The 14,426-nt window shown below is 44.0% G+C and overlaps 2 non-coding genes across 2 annotated transcripts; one reads left to right on the top strand and one right to left on the bottom strand.

Annotated features, from left to right (window-relative positions):
• Positions 1 to 865: 865 nt before the first annotated feature.
• LOC120252241 lies at positions 866 to 972 on the bottom strand. The gene has a single exon (XR_005533787.1). It is a non-coding gene; the product is annotated as a small nucleolar RNA R71 (small nucleolar RNA).
• An 8,258-nt stretch (positions 973 to 9,230) lies between these two features.
• On the top strand, positions 9,231 to 9,337 carry LOC120252247. The gene has a single exon (XR_005533792.1). It is a non-coding gene; the product is annotated as a small nucleolar RNA R71 (small nucleolar RNA).
• Positions 9,338 to 14,426: the final 5,089 nt, after the last annotated feature.

Genomic DNA, 14,426 nt, shown 5'->3' on the forward strand with positions numbered 1-14,426 from the left:
GTTGCTTTTATTCTTGAGAATTGAATAAATTTCACACTAATCACTATTGATCTTCCACATAGCTAAGAACCAAATTAAGTATTTTTCACTCCCTACTACCCTGTGGATTCGACTCAGCTCACCCGGGATTATTACTTCGACAAACCCGTGCACTTGATGGGATATACCCAAGGGAATCTTGTCAAGTTTTTTTGGCGCCGTTGCGGGAGTTAGGCGTTTAGAGATACTTTGCACTTTTGTTTTCTTAGCTATTTCACTACACATTCTATTTCATATCTTCTTATTCTATCATCGTTCGATTTTCTTTTTTTCTTTACTTTTGGTGCAGCTCCGAGTTATGACCCGAGGGAATCCATCAATATTGATTGAAGGAGACCCCGAGCTTGAACGATACACTTTCGAAGGAAAGGGAAATGAACCTCGATAAGAACAGACCTAATCCACTGATTTGGAAGTAGAAGGATCCGACAACATGGCGTAACAAAATGAGCAACAACGGACATTATCCGATTATGCTGACCTTCAGTGTTGGGGACACAATCGAGTATTGTGCGTCCCCCAATCACAGCTCAGAATTTCGAGCTAAAGCCGGCATTCATCCATATGCTCGCAGAAAGTCCGCACAATTCAACTGTTTGATGGATGAGGATCCAAAACAGATCACATAGAGAGCTTCCTCGAGGTGTGTGACATGCTGAAGACAAATGGTGTGACGGATGATGCCATCAAATTGAGAGCCTTCCCATTTTCCTTAAAGGGGAAAGCAAAGTAGTGGCTACACTCATTACCTAGGGCATCAATCACTACATGGGAGGAGATGGTAGAAGCTTTTCTAGCCCGTTATTTCCCTCCCAGAAAATCAGCAAAGCTTAGGAATGAGATCTCATCCTTTGTGCAGTTGGAATTGAAGTCTCTATTTGAGACATGGGAAAGGTTCAAGGAACTCCTGCGAAAGTGTCCGCAACACGAATTCTCGGAGTGGATGATTGTTCAAACCTTCTACAATGCTTTGAACCCGAGTACAAGACAACTCTTGGATGCGACGGCAGGAGGTACCTTAGGTAGCAAGACCCCCGACGAGGCTCGTCAATTGATTGAGGAAATGGGGTTAAATAGCTACCAGTGGAACGCTAGGAAAAAGAAAAAGGTGGCCGGTCTCCATGAAATTGATGCGGTAACTTCATTGGCGGCCCAAGTGGAGAGTTTGAGTAAGAAGCTAGGTCTTATAGCTTCGAATAGAGTTGCGGCCATGACAAATTGTACCGGTTGTGGTGGAGGACATGCTCCTTCCGATTACCCAATCGTCATAGGTGATGTTTCTTCAGTTGAGAATGTTGACTTTGTAGGTAATGGAATGAGACCTCAAGGGAATCCATATAACAACACCTACAATTCAGGTTGGAAGAATCATCCTAACTTTTCATGGAGTAATCAAGGACCACAGAAGACCATGGGGCTATCGGGGTTCCAACAACAACAACAAGCCCCTCAAGTGGAAAATAGAATTTCAGGCTTGGAAACCCGAATGACGGATTTGGAGAAGCACTTGGCTAGATTTGTTCAATTGGCAAATACATGGTTTGAATCAGTCGAGGCTACACTTCGCAATCACACTGCCTCCTTGCACAACCTTGAAAATCAAGTGGTGCAAATTGCGAAATCTCTTTCCGAAAGGCCACATGGAAGTTTACCAAGCAACACGGAAACCAACCCGAGAGAACATGTGAAGGCGATCGCTTTGAGAAGCGGTCATGGGTTGAAGGGAGGCTTCCGAGTGAGAAGTCGAAAAGAACACGCACCCGAGGTCATAGAGGTTGAGAAGGAGCAAAACAAAGAGAAAGAGGTAGCACCCCCACCTTTCAAGCCAAGAATCCCTTTATGCCTCTAGATTAAAGAATGACCAAGGGGATGAACAAGTATAAGAAGTTCCCTCGAGTTTGTTCAAGCAACTCCACATCAACATTCCTTTTGTTGAGGCTTTGGCTCAAATGCCTAAGTATGCGAACTTCCTGAAAGACCTATTGACCAACAAGAGGAAATTGGAGGAGAGTGCTTCAGTGGTGCTTGATGCTTCATGCTCGGCGTTGTTGCAAAAGAACATGCCGAACAAGAAAAAAGAACCGGAAAGCTTCATTATTCCGTGTAACATTGGCAACTTAGGTGAGGAAATGGCATTGGCTGATTCAGGGGCAAGTATCAACGTCATGCCATATACTTTCTTCCAAAAGCTAGGCTTGGGTGAGCCTAGGCCTACTCGGATGACTTTACAATTGGCGGACCGAACGGTACGACATCCGAGAGGCATCATTGAAGACGTGCTTGTCAAGGTGGATAAGTATATTTTTCCGGTTGACTTTGTAGTGCTAGATGTCGATGAGGATGTAGATGTACCCTTGATACTTGGGAGACCGTTCTTGCGGACTTCCTAAGCATTGATTGACATGGACGGTGGAGAGCTCACATTGAGAGTCGGAGACGATAAGCTCACTTACTGCCTTGATGAAGCCATGCGGCATTCTCTCGATTTTGATGACACTTTGTATTTTCTAGATACAACTGATGAGATTGTTGATAAATATATACCGGAAATGTTCAACCCGGATCAGTATGAAGGTTTGTTCGACCAAGAGGAGAGCAATGAAGAAGTAATGATGCTTGGTTCGACTGGAGAGGAAACATCTACCCCGGGAATCTTGAAGAAGGTGCTTCAGAAAATAAAGAGGGCTCGAAGGCGCCACCGAAAATGCCCCAAGACTGTTAGAGACATACATGAGCCAAGAAAGTTGGACGAACCATTGTTAGGGTGGTCTCAAGCCCGATAGTGCACCCTCTACCCTCAAGAGACTTTTGCTCATCATGCTTTCAAGTTATGGGTAAGAGGGCAACCTTCATTCATGAACCCCGTGGAGGTAAGAAAGATACGCTAAGCTTAGTGACGTTAAACAAGTGCTTCTTGGGAGGCAACCCAAGTGTTTACTGGTTTTGTACCTTTTAGTTTAGTTTGTTTGCATGAATAAATTGTTAAGTGTTGGTAATTCAATTTTTTAGTGCTTGTGTTGTGATTTTATTGTGAGTTTTTAAAAGAATTCATTGTATGTTTTGTTGAGAATTGGCGAAGATTGGTCATTTGAGTTCTATTTTGTGTTTTTATCTGGTACATCTTGCACAATAGGGCAGGCTCTGAGGTTTTTCTAAGTCATCCAGAGAAAACACACGGGTGTGTGGAAATTCCACACACCCGTGGGTGTGTACTGTGAAATCTTCCAGAGAGGGCACAGGGGCGTGCGGCTGCCCCTATGGACGACCATGCGACTGGGCGCACGCCTGCGGTAATTTCCACATGGGCGTGTGCCTTCCCGCAGAGTTGGGCGATTTTTCCCGAGAACACTGTGGGCGTGGACTCGGCCTTGTGGATGACCTTGTGAACCACGCACGGGCGTGGGTAATTTCCGACGCCCGCAGGAAACTCTGCAGGTTGCTCCCCTCCATCCCGAGAAAACACAGGTGCGCAGTGCCACCCCTGTGAGTTGAGGCATGTGAATGCCCACGCCCGTGGGGAATTTCCGCACGGGCGTGTGATATTTTTCTCAGATGACCAGGGAAGCCATGGGGTGCAGGCCCCTCTGAGTCCGGCGCACGGGCGTGGATAATTTCCACAAGCCCGTGGGAGATCGTTCTAAGTCAGTGAGAGGTTTTCCCGAGAGCGCATGGGGGTGTGCATACGCCCCTGTGGAGCGTTTGAAGTGAGGCACACGGGCGTGGGGAATTTCCACACGCCCGTGTGGATGCACAGAACGTCAAAAGTCATGAGTTCTGTTTAAAAATGGGATGATTTCTCTCCTTCTTCACGACCCCTTTTCACTTGAAAACACTCTCACAACATTCTCCGAGTCCATTGCGCCTTTGGTGGGATTTTTAGCAAGTTTTCCGGTCGGCTCTCTATTTTCTCACTTTCTCCTCGTCGAAGAAATTCATTTTCTTCATCTTCTTCGTCAATTCATGATTTCTATTGATTAATCTGGTTAATAATGCTTCGTTTCTTCAATTGGAACAATGATTTACGTTTAGAACGAAGTTAGAGATATTATTGAGTTGTATTTTTGGATTGTTGATACTCGGCCGCAGTGCTTTCTCACGCCCCGTGAATCCACACGAGGCGTAGGGAAATTCCACACGACCGTGTGGATTTCTGCAGTATTGTTTTATCAACTTGTTTGACTAATTTTTGTTTAAATTTGGCAGATCATGGCACCTAGGACAAAGAAGCAAACTGATAAGAGGCCACGTGAGTCATCCTCTGAGCCCGAGGGCATGCGATTTGCGATTCCCGAACATCAGGCCCGTTATGAGCGCTTATCGAGACTCCGCTTCGGACAGACTCGATTCCCTGGACACGACTATATCACGAGATCTTCGAGGGAGATGAGTTCGCTGATGAGGTTGAGGACCTTTGTTTCGGATGGGTGGTTGGCGGCAGTTGTTGACTGATTAGAGAGCCACTTATCCGAGAGTTTGCACTCGGAGGTGCTCTCCTCGTTTGAGTTTGATAGAGCGTCATGCGAGCTTCAACAGCTTTGGGCACCATTCGGTCTGAGTGTTTGGACGCCACCATAGTTTGAGCATTACACAGTTTTCCATACTACTTGGCTTATACGAGGAGGTATTCACAGATTCTGAGGAGTACGCACAGTTGTCTACTGATTATCCTGGAACCTTGACCCCGCAGAGAGCTTACAGAGTGCTATGTGGTCAAGGTCGATCACGAGCCGGGGTCTCCAAGGCCATGTGCCTTTCCCGACCTGCCTATACGATATTTGCATCGCACATCATGAGTAGGTCGGGTGAATGGCCGTGGGCGATAGTACTGGTGTCTTGAGCCGCCAGGAGTTGCTGTACTTGTACTCGATGGTAGAGCGCGTATCGATCCACTTAGGGCACATCTTGGCTGATTACATCAGACATCGAGGACAAGACACTAGACCGGGAGCGATCTTCTCGGGCCCTTACATTACGAGATTAGTGCTCGGGCATGGGTCTCTTGGATTCGATTCAGCGGGCCGAGAAGACGAGTGCACCCGCTCCCCTGGGTCTAGAGACGATGCGGTTAATGGGCATGATCCGCAGGGTTCGGACAGGGGTTTTTGCGTTAGTCCTACCAGCCCCAGAGATAGATGAGGATGAGGGTGATGACGCCGGAGCATCTCAGCCCACCCTCGAGCCTCAGCCCGCATCGATGGAGACCGAGGCAACTCTAGCGGCCAAGGAACCACCCCCAGTGCATATGTTTTCACCTTCTTGAGCCAATGATCGCTTTGAGAGGCTCGAGAATGCTATAAGAGTGGTCCGAGCCGAGGTTGCCGAGATTAGGGCTACACAGGCCACTCAGTACACAGGGTTCATGGCACGTTTCGACATATTACAGTAGATCCTAGAGCGAGACGTTGCCTCATCATTTGTCCTGCATCCGAGGACTCTTCGGGCCCCGCTAGTGCCTCCAGCACCTCCATCCTCGACCCCAGCACCGGAGGACCCACTATATGCTTCCACTTCAGCAGCAGCAGCAGCGGAGCCCGAGAGTGACTCCGACACTTGACCTTTCTTTTACTTTCATGCATTTTACTTTATCTTATTTTCTTGTTTTTAGACTTGTTCACTCAGAAAGGATTTTCCTTCTGAGTTTATGTCATTTTGCATTATTGAGTTGTATTCATTGCTTCATCTTTTATACACTCGAGTTATTTTTGTTTTTCTTGAGCTTCACTGAACCCCCTCGTGTATGCGTGAAGATGGTCTTGTCTTCCTGGAAATTGAGACCTAGTCATGGGCACGGTCAAGGTGATTCGGCACTTGGCCGTGCGAGCTTCACACCCGTTGGAACACTACTCCCAATGAATTAGCTTCATCAAAACGCAACACTAGGAGTCAGGGGAGTATTGTTTTGATTGCTTCTCCCACATCTATTTTTGAATGATATATTTTGAGTGAGCCTGCATGTGTACATTGAGGACAATGTACAACTTAAGTGTGGGGGGGAGTTTCATAGTGCACACATCTTTTATATTGTTCTTGATTGTTATATGCTCACATAGCCAATGGCGGTTCACCTTAGTTGCAATGTTTGTATTCTTAAGTCTAGGAGAATTGTTAACATTGAATGTTTTCATGCTCTAGTTCTTGCTTGAATGTCTAGGAATTTTAACCCGATTTACACTTAATGCACTACTCACTCTTTGAACTCTATTGGAAACTCATGTTCGATGTGAAAGGGACTAGTTAGGTTTATTTTCTTGTGCTAATTCTAAAAAGAAAAAGAAGGAACAAAAATAGTTTTTATTGTTTATTTGTATTTGTTGGGTGGAAAGAGCTACCACCTATGAAGTATGAAGCTACTCTCACAAGTCGGATACTAGTTACGCCCTAATGAGAGAAAGAGCTATCTCATAGGATGAGTGAAAGCTACCACTCGGGTAGAAAGAGCTACCACCTCGAAAGTGTGAAAGCCACCTTAGCGGCCGCTTTGGAAAGGGCTACCTTAGAGGATGTGTGAAGCTGCTACCATCTTTTAAAATTTTTAGCACTTTTGTAGATAAATAAGTCCCTTGTACTTAGAACTTTGAGGAGTATAACTTGGGTTGTTTTGAATGATTTCACACACTTACACGAAATTCGGGTTTGTTGTCCTTTTTGATTCAAGTTTTTTAGCTAGAGCATTGATTTTTCGTATTTAGTGTTGAAATTTTCCTTACTTGTAGAATGCTATCTTTGTATACTTTGGTGAACCTAAGGCCAAGCACTTTCAATATTTTCTTCATTGATGCACAGAATGTTTTAATGTTTGCTTGAGGACAAGCAAAAGCTTAAGTGTGGGGGAGTTTGATAAGTGTTTGTGCGATATGAATGTGAAGCGTTCATTCCTTATGTTGAGCATTACTTTTCTCAGGTTTATACATTAAAATGTGTGTTTTTATGTTACTTTTACGCAGGTAAGGCTGTGAGGCCAAGTATGAAGGAAATAGGCCAATGTGGATCATAATGCACCTATTTTGGAGGAGATCTTGCTAAGTTCAAACGCGAAGACATAGGACAGTTATGAGATGCTAGAGTGTGTGCCAACCTCCTCGCATTCGAGTGAGCACATCCATTTGGAGGGGCACAAAGGCAGTCACACTCGAGCATTCCATCTTATGCATACAAGAACAAGAACCCCACAAACATATATATCATTGAAAAAGCAAGTGATTCACGACGTGAACGTGTGCTTGTTTGCGTTACCCCGATGAAAGTATGGAATTGGGAAGTTATTCAGGTCAAGGACTGTAGCAGAGCACTGTAGCACTATTCACAGCTGGCCGAGAAATCAGAGAAACAGAGAATCCACATGGGAGTGTGGAAATTATCCACGCCCGTGTGGAAATTCCGCACGGGAGCGTGTATCATCCACGCCCGTGGAGTTGCCCGATTCCAGCCCTATTTAACCACGATTCAACCCCGATTTCAGCATTCTTTTCTCCATCTTTTCCCCAACTTGCGAGAGGGCTTCGGCTAGGGTTTCGAGGGATATTTGCCAAGGTTTTGGAAATGTTCTATGGCTCTGACATCGTGATTCCATTAGGAAGAAGGTTGGTAGGGGAGCTTCGATCGAGGCGTATCCTATACCAGACGAAGGAATCCTTGGACGAAGAGTAGAGGACTTTCCACAAGACCATCGACACGACCATCGAGGGGGTTTCTTTATGGATTCATTGCTTTTACATTCTATTTCTTTGATTGTACTTAGCTCCATGGAGAGCTAAACCCCTAGTCGCTACTTGGGTGATTGTGAACCCTAGGATGTATTCGTTTCATTGAACTTCTTTATTATGCTTTCAATAAATTGATGTTTATTGTGAGTTCCAACCTTGAATGCTTGATTGTATGAACATTTCCCCTAGAGTGACACTAGGGTTGAGAGTTCTTGTTGGTAACCTTGTAAGTGAGTGACTCACCACGAGCGTTAGACAAAGCTAGGTTGGAGAGGGTTGAGAGGGTGAGTCGAGGGTGCAGGAGCGTCCCCTTTCCCCTCCGACGTGATAGATTCTACCTCCGTTCCTCGAGTTCTTTGCGGCCATAATAGAGTGAATGGTCTAAGGGATGAACCTCCGCTGGGGCCTAGTTGCGGCGTGCAATGGAGTGAAGTGTTGAGGTGATCTTATTATCTAGGGCTTAATTGTGGCTAGGGACCTTCCACCTAGACCAAAGGGTTAGGTCTAAATCAAGGAAGAGATTTATCACTTGGAATCCCTAGAGCTCATTGTAACTCTATGCAGAGTCGAGGTGTTGAGATTGTTCGATTTCTTCTCCGGGACATGTATAGAGTTAGGCATAGTTGACTTTAGATTTGGGACTATGTATGTAAGGATTTCCACGACTCATCATTGCATTGATTAGGAAGCATAATAGAGAGTTCTTGCACTTGAAGCGATTATCCTAGGTGAAGCATCATCCGAGTACCCCATCTTTATCGATTGCCTTGCCTCCTCCTTACTTTTGCTCTCTTACTTGTTGCTTTTAATTTCTGAGAATTGAATCATTACCACACTTATCATTGTTGATACTCCACATAGCTAAGAATCGAATTAAGTGTCTTTACTCCCTACTCCTTGTGGATTCGACCCCGCTCACCCGGGATTATTACTTCGACAAACCCATGCACTTGCGGGATATAAGCAAGGGGACCTTGTCACTGTTGTTATTGGAAACCCGGTGGCCCAATGACCTTTTGTGGACCTTGATTACTCCATGAGAAATTGGGATGATTCTTCCAACCCGGATTGTAGGTATTGCTATATGGGTTTCCTTGAGGTCTCATGCCATTACCTACAAAATCAACATTCTCCACCGAAGAAACATCACCAATAGAGATCGGACAATCGAAGGGAGTATGTCCTCCATCATACCCTTTGCAATTAGTCATGGCTGCCACTCTATTTGAAGTTAGAAGATCTAACTTCTTACTCAGATTTTCCACTTGGGCCGCCCATGAAGTTACCGCATCTATCTCATGGAGACCGGCCACCTTTTTCTTCTCCCTAGCATTCCATTGGTAGCTATTTAACCCCATTTCTTCAATCAACAGACGAGCCTCATCGAGGGTCTTGCTACCTAAGGTACCTCCTACTGTCGCATCCAAGAGTTGCCTTGTACTCGGGTTCAAACCATTGTAAAATGTTTGAACAATCATCCACTTCGGGAATCCGTATTGCGGGCACTTTCTCAAGAGCTCCTTGAACCTTTCCCATGTCTCGAATAGAGACTCAAATTCCAACTAAACAAAGGATGAGATCTCGTTCCTAAGCTTTGCTGATTTTCCGGGAGGGAAATAACGAGCTAGAAAAGCTTCCACCATCTCCTCCCACATGGTAATTGACGCTCTAGGTAACGAGTGTAGCCACTGCTTCGCTCTCCCCTTTAGGAAAAATGGGAAGGCTCTCAATTTGATGGCATCATCCATCACCCCATTTATCTTCACCATATCACACACCTCGAGAAAGCTCTCTATGTGACTGTTTGGATCCTCATCGGCCAAACCATTGAATTGTGCGGATTGCTGCAACATGTGGGGGAAACTTCGGAGGGAACCAGCTACTAGATGGTTCGATTAGTCTTTCGCCCCTATACCCAAGTCAGACGAACGATTTGCACGTCAGTATCGCTGCGGGCTTCCACCAGAGTTTCCTCTGGCTTCGTCCACCAGAGTTTCCTCTGGCTTCGTCCCGCTCAGGCATGTGAGTGCCAGCTTCAACTCAAAGTTCTGAGATGTAATCGAGGGACGCACAATACTCGATTGTGTCCCCAACATTGAAGGTCTGGCATAATCGGATAATGTTCGCTGTTGCTCATTCTGTTCTGCCATGTTTTCAGATTTTTCTTCTTCCAAATCATCTGGATTAAACCGTTCTTGTACAGGCTCTCTCTCTTTTCTTCTAAGTGTACAATCAAGCTCAGGATCTCCTTCAATCAATGTTGAGGGATTCCCTCGGGTTATAACCTGGAGCAGCACCCAAAAAGAAAGAAAAAGAAATCAGAACGATGACAGAAAAAGAATATAGGAAATAGAATGTATGGTGAAATAGCTAAGAAAACAAAGTGCAAAGTATCTTTAAACGCCTATCCCAGGTAACGGCGCCAAAAAGTTGACAAGGTCCCCTTGCGTATATCCCGCAAGTGCACAGGTTTGTCAAAGTAATAATCCCGGATGAGCAGGTGTCGAATCCACAGGGAATAGGGAATAAAAATACTTAATTTGATTTTTAGCTATGTGAAAGATCAATGATGATAAGTGTGACAATGATTCAATTCTCAATAATAAAAACAATAAGTAAGAGAGCAAAAGTAAAGAATGGGGTAAGGCAATCGATAAAGATGGGGTACCAGGATAATGCTCCACCTAGGATAATTGTTTCAAGTGGAAGAACCCTATATTATGCTTCCTAATCAATACAATGATGAGTCGTGGAAATCCTTAATTACATAGTCCAAAATCTAAGGTCAACTATGCCTAACTCTATACATGTCCCAGAGGAGAGATTAGATAACCTCTCAACCACGCACTCGCATAGAGTTGCAATGAGCTCTAGGGATTCCAAGTGATAAATCTCTTCCTAATTATATACCTAACCCTTTGGTCCAGGTGGAAGGTCCCTAACCACAATTAAGCCCTAGATACTAAGATCACCTTAACGCTTCACTCCGTTGCACGCGCAATGAAGCCCCAGCGGAAGTTCATCCCTTAGACCATTAACTCTATTATGGCCGCAAAGAACTCAAGGAACGGAGGTAGAATCTATCACGTCGGAGGGGAAATGGGACGCTCTTATACCTCTCGACTCATCCTCTCAACCCTCTCCAACCTAGCTTTGTCTAACGCTCGTGGTGTGTCACTCACTCACAAGGTTACCAAGGAGAACTCTCAATCATAGTGTCACTCTAGGGGAAATGTTCATACAATCAAGCATTCAGGGTTGGAACTCACAATAAACATCAATTAATTGAAAGCATAATAAAGAGATTCATTGAAACGAATACATCCTAGGGTTCACAAATACCCAAGTACCCACTAGGAGTTTAGCTCTCCATGGAGCTAAGTACAATCAAAGAAATAGAATGTAAAAGCAATGAATCCATAAAGAAACCCCCTCGATAGTCGTGTCGATAGTCTTGTGGAAAGTCCTCTACGCGTCGTCCAATTATTCCCTCGTCCGGTATAGGATACGCCTCGACGAAAGCTCCCCTACCAACCTTCTTCCTAAGGAATGACGATATCGGAGCCGTAGAACATCTCCAAAACCTTGGCCAATACACCTCAAAACCCTAGCCGAAGCCCTCTCTCAAGTTGGGGAAAAGATGGAGAAAAGAATACAAAAATTGGGGCTGATTCAGCTTTAAATAGGGCTGGAATCGGCTGACTACACGGGCGTGGATGCTTCACTCGCCCGTGCGAAATTTCCACACGGGTGTGGATAATTTCCACACGCCCGTGTGGATTCTCTGAACTCCTATTTTCTCGACCGGCAGTGAACAGTACTGCTACAATACTTGATACATTGCTCTGCTACAGTATCCGGCCTGAATAGCTTCCCGAATCCATACTTTCATCGGAGTAATGCAAACGGGCACACGTTCACGTCGTGGATCACTTACTTCTTCAATGATAGGCAAGTTGGTGGAGCTCTTATTCTATGTGCATAAATCGGAATGCTCGAGTGTGACTATCTTTGTGCCCCTCCAAATGGATGTCCCAAACTCAAATACGAGTAGGTTGGCACACACTCTAGCATCTCACATCCGACCTATAGCTTCGCGTTTGAACCTTAGCAAGATTTCCTGCAAAATCAGTGCATTGTGATCCACATTGCCTTCTTTCCTTCATACTCGGGCTCACAATCCTACCTGCATAAAAGTGACATAAAAACACACATATTAGTGTAAAAACCCGAGAAAAGTAATGCTCAACATAAGGAATGAACGCTTCGCATTAATATCTCACAAGCACTTATCACTGACTCTATACATGTCCCGAAGGACAAATCAAACAATTTCAACACCTCACACTGCATCGGAATCACAATGAGTTCTAGGGATTCCAAGTGATAAATCCTCTTCCTAGATGTAGACCTAACACTTTGGTCCAGGTGGAAGGTCCCTAGTCATAATTAAGCCCTAGGTGCTAAAATCACTTCAATATTTCACTCTGTTGGCTCTACAACTAAGCCCCAGCGGAAGGTCATCCCTTAGCCATTCACTCCACTATGACCGCAAAGAACTCGAGGAAATGGAGGTAGGATAAATCACACTAGAGGGGAAAGGGGATGCTCCGCTACCTCTCGACTCAACCTCTTAACCCTCTCTAATCTAGCTTTGTCTAACTCTCGTGGTGTGTCACTCACTCACAAGGGTTTCTAATAAAAACTCTCAACCCTAGTGTCACTCTAAGGGAGTATTCACTCAATCAAACATTCAAGATTGGAACTCAATTAAAGAATTAATTAATGAAAGTATAATAAAAGGTTTATTGAAACAAATACATCCTAGGGTTCACAAATCCAAGTACCCACAAGGGGTTTTAACTCTCCATGAACCTAGTTACAATCAACAATGAAATCGAATGTAAAAGCAAGTAATCTATAGAAAACCTCCTCGATAGTTGTGATGATGGTTTTGTGGAGAAACCTTGACTCTTCCAAAGGTGCCTTTGTCTGGCCTAGGATACACCTCGCCGGATCGATGCAGACAAAGCTCTCCCACTAACGTTCTTCCAAATGGAGCGCGATGTCCAAGCCATAGAACCTCCCCAAATCCCTTGCCAATACCTCTCAAAACCCTAGCCACCGCCCTCTCTCATGTTGGGGAAAATATGGAGAAAAGAATCCTGAAATCGGGGCTGAAATCGGCCTTAAATAGGGCTAGAATCTTACATCCACAAGCGCCTGTTGATTCTTCACATAGGCCTGTGGAAATTGAACATGGGCGTGGATAATGTTCACACGCTCATATGAATTCTCTTAACTTCAATTTTTCGGCCGGCTATGAATAGAACTTGCTACAGTAACAGCCCGAAACACTCCCGAATACATGTTCTCATCGAGGTAATGTAAACAGGCACATGTTTACGTTGTAGATCGCCTTGCTTCTTCAATAAACGTCTTCATTAGTGAAGATCTTTCTATCAATACATAAGTTCGGATACTTGAATGTGACTAGCTTTGTGCACCTCCAAATCATTGTGCTAATTCGAATACAAGGAGGTTGGCACACATTCTTGCATCTTGAACCTGACTTATGACTACGCGTTTGAACCTTCTCAAGATTTCCTCCAAATAGTGTGTTCACAACCTACATTTGCTTTTTTCTTTAAAATTTGGCTTCACAATTCTCTACGCATGAAAGTAACAAAAATGCACACATATTAGCACTAAAACCTGATAAAAGTAATGCTCATCATAAGGAAAGAATACTTTGCATTCTTATCACACAAGAACTTATCACTATACTATAAAATAGAGGACAAGGAGACCGATACTAGAGATAATATTTTTTTACATAGAGTAGACTACTCTTTGTAGAGGAATAATCATGCTACCTGGCACTTGATTGTTCCCCCGGACTACTAAAACTCCATACTTAGTTTTTTTATTAGGATAAAAAAATTCATTCTTTTTGTTCACAAAGTGACCTTTATTTTTTTGTTTTAGGAAGAAAGAAGCAAATTCGAGGATGATTTGATTCAAAATGAAGCAAGTTGTTGAATCAAACATGTACCAGGAGTTTATCTTTGTTGATGTGGATGAAGAGGATATACCCTTGCATTTATGACACCCATGCCATTACAGGTTTATGCATGTTCTAAGAGTTTAGGTATAGCTAGGTTTCCGGATTAGGGATTGATTGACACTTAGACTTAGGATTTATTGATTTCTTCTTACAGGGTTCTCTCAGATTAAGCAAACATATGAGGCTGAGGTGTATTAGATTCAATCAAAGTGACGGGATGGAGGAATTCCATCATAAGTTCTTAGTGATTTAGACCTAGTCGCCATGGCTCATTGGGGCTAGTAGGCCTTTGAATTCTCCTAGTTCGATCCTAGAACATAATTGATACTTAACGCCTATCATAACTAGTAATCAAGATAATTGATAAGTAATTGAGTGACCAAATTTCTTTGTATGTTTTACAAGCATTGGGCATCATTTTTATCATGTTTTATGTCTCATAAATTGTATTTGGTGTTTCTTTGTGCAAATAGGGGAGTAAAGGCCTTGAGAGAAGAAAAGGAAGCAAATATAGGTTTTGAAGGCACATTTTGGGAGTCTTTAGTGCAACATAAGGATCAAGAAACAAGTAAAGCTCATATACATGGGGGTGTGCGCCAACTTCTAAAGAATTCAAG

Source organism: Dioscorea cayenensis, chromosome 20 (assembly GCF_009730915.1).
Source record: "Dioscorea cayenensis subsp. rotundata cultivar TDr96_F1 chromosome 20, TDr96_F1_v2_PseudoChromosome.rev07_lg8_w22 25.fasta, whole genome shotgun sequence".
Lineage (NCBI taxonomy): Eukaryota > Viridiplantae > Streptophyta > Magnoliopsida > Dioscoreales > Dioscoreaceae > Dioscorea > Dioscorea cayenensis.